The sequence below is a fragment of the Orycteropus afer genome, unplaced genomic scaffold (assembly GCF_000298275.1).
Source record: "Orycteropus afer afer isolate SDZICR_OR568_19922 unplaced genomic scaffold, OryAfe1.0 scaffold00253, whole genome shotgun sequence".
In the NCBI taxonomy this organism is placed as follows: Eukaryota; Metazoa; Chordata; class Mammalia; order Tubulidentata; family Orycteropodidae; genus Orycteropus; species Orycteropus afer.
In genome coordinates this window covers 4026383-4029393 of record NW_006921840.1, presented here as the reverse complement: position 1 = coordinate 4029393, position 3011 = coordinate 4026383, and positions in this window count along the sequence as shown.

Sequence of the window (3011 nt, the reverse complement as noted above, 5' to 3'; positions counted from 1 at the left end):
ATGCTGCCTCATCTTTGTCCCACGGAGCAGCTGGTGGAGTCAAACTGCCAACCTTTTGATTAGCAGCCCAGTGCTTTAACCACTGTACCACCAGAGTTCCTTATCCAGTTCCCCGTGGATGGTAAAATGTTTTTTATGTCTAGGCACACCTTCTCATTGTGAATGTAAGCTCTACAGTGTAAAGATACTGGCAAAAGGAGACTTTACAATATTCAGAGTCTTTTTTTAAAAAAAAAGTCAATTTTTGCTGTGATGATGCCTTCAAAACCCTATGGAGCAGTTTTACTCAGGGGTCACCATGAGTCAGAATTGATTCGAAGGCAGCTAGCAACAACATTTTAGGATGCATTCCTAATCTGCTTTCCTTTCGCTGGGAAACCCACAATGCTGGGAGAAACAATGTGATGTATTCTTCTGACAGAGTATGCGAAAGGAAATAATGAAATGAGTACTTACTGGTTGGCTGGGTATTTTCTCACTATTCCTGTGTGGCAAAGGAGAAAAGAATTGTCAGTATCTGCTCTGGTGGCATAGTGCCTAAGGCATTTGACTGCTAACCAGAAGGCTGGTGGTTCAAATCCACCAGCCACTCCTTGGAAGGAGGACTGAGCAATCTACTTCGGTAGAGATATTGCCTCAGAAACCCAAGGAGGGGTCGCTATGGGTCGGGACCAAGTTGAAGGCAGTGAATTTTTTTTTTTTTCTGGTTTGAAAGTTTCCTCAAGAGGAGTGCATGGGAGGAGTTGTGGAGGCGACAAAAAATATTGGTACAAATAAGCATCCACAGGGCAGTTACTGCAGTTGCTAGGTCTCCACCCTTGTCGTGCATATCTTGCTGCCCCTTTGATCCTGTCGTCCCTGGCTGCCTCCTGTGTCTTCAGTGTCCACTCCTTGCGATTGGGCAGTGATCTCCAGCTCTCTCCTGACTTGGCCTTGCCTCACAGGTTGACTTCAGAGCTTCCCTTTATCCTGTATTCAGGCTTTCTCATCCAGGAATGTGCCTCGAAGGACTCTGGCGGGACAGTTGTTAACGCATTGGGCTGCAAACCAAAAGGTCAGCGGTTCAAACCCCCCAGCCACTCTGCAGGAGACCGATGAGGCAGTCTTTCCGTAAGGATTTACAGCCTTGGAAACCCCGTAGAGAAATTCTCCTCTGTCCTAATGGGTCTCTGTGAGTCGGCATTGACTTGATGGCAGTGGGTGGGTCTTCCTCAGCCCAGCAGAAGGATCTCATTCCCATTCTGTCCCATCAAACCTGAGGGCACCTCAGATAGCTAATCACCATAATTGACTGGTGATGTCCGTTACCACCTGCTGGTGTTAGTTACCACCTATCCCTTCTTAATTTAATGAACACTGAGAAAATAACTTGTTTTGTTTTGTTTTTTCTTTTGGACTTACTGTCATGATAGTCCTCAAATGACTGGAGTTTAGAAACTTCCTGGGAGAGTGGAGGGAAGCTCCCTTAAGAAGTCCCATTGAGCCTGGTCACAATGGATAGATGAGCAGGAGTTTACTAGGCTCCAAAGCTTTTTTGTTGTTGTTGTTGTTGTTTTGCCGTCGAGTTGGCCCCGACTCGTAGCGACCCCTCATTGGGTTTCCGAGGCAGTATCACTACGGAAGTAGGATTGCCCAACCTTCCTTCCGAGGAGTGGCTGGTGGGTTTGAACCGCCAGCCTTCTGGTGAGCAGTCAAGTGCCTTAGGCACTATGCTACCAGGCTCCAAAGCTAGGGAACAACATTTTAGGCAGAAGGAACAGCTCTTGTAAAGTCCACACCAGAGTCACAGGAAAAGGATAACCTTTCTGTCATAGTGAAATAATTTTTTTTCATCCATGTACATGTGATAATGAGGTTTGACCTACAATATGACAGATGGCTAGGGAAGTAAGGACTCTTCACTTGGCAATGACCAAATTCTTCAGGTCAACAAAAATGTATTGACTAGTTCCCCTCTACTTCTAGTCATTGTGCAGGGTTGTCAAAGTGCTGAGAATACAAATATTAATATGACAAAGTCCCTTTCTCATGAAGCTCATCATTCAGTGGGAAGAGGCAGGTACAATGACTGATAATGACAACCTCTTTACCTCTTGTGCAAGAGTTAACATACTTGGCTATTAACCAAAAGGTTGGAAGTTCAAGCCCACCTACAGGCACCTGGGAAGAAAGGCAGTCTACTCTTCGAAGAAGCAGTCACCGACAACAGTGTGGAGCACAGTTCTCCTTTGACACACATGCTGTCGTCACAAATCTGACTTGACTCATTGGCAACTGTTTTGTTTTGTTTTCATTATTCCAGGTTCCTATGTACAGTGTGTTTCATGGGAACCAGCACTTCAGAGCAAATGGTGAGCTTGAGTCTGACCAACAAAGGAGATGGGCAGGCATAGACACTAGTGTTAAGTGGGGAATAGTTTGAATGGGGACTTCCAGTGGTCAGTCCATTAATGCTCTCTTATACCTGATACAGCCTTGTCACTTTCAGGGACCTGTGTGGCAAATATGAGGATCATGGGGCTTCCCTGTATTTACAAATTATGACTGCTTATGAAAATGCTCCCAGTTAAGAGGGCCTGTTGGTAGATGGCAGTGAAAACTACTTTATTTGTTTTACTAGGGGAGGGGGTGATGGGGATGAATCATGCAGCTCAGTGGTTCTCGATGCCAAATCCCTTGGATGTTGGGTGCCAGTGGAGTAGAGTTGATTCTGACTCATGGGGACTCCATGTAACAGAGTAGAACTTCTCCGTAGGGTTTCCTAAGCTGTAATCTTTACACGTTGCCAAGTCTTTCTCCCGCAGAGGCACTGGATGTGTTAGAACTACCAACCTTTCACTTAACAGTTGAGCACTTAACCATTTACGCCACCCACTGAAACCAAAAACTAAGCCCACTGCCATTGAGTTTGAGTCAACTCCAACACATAGTGACCATATAGGATGGAGAAGAGCCTCCTCATAGGATTTCCAAGGCTGTAATCTTTACTTAGGAGCTCTGGTAGCATAGTG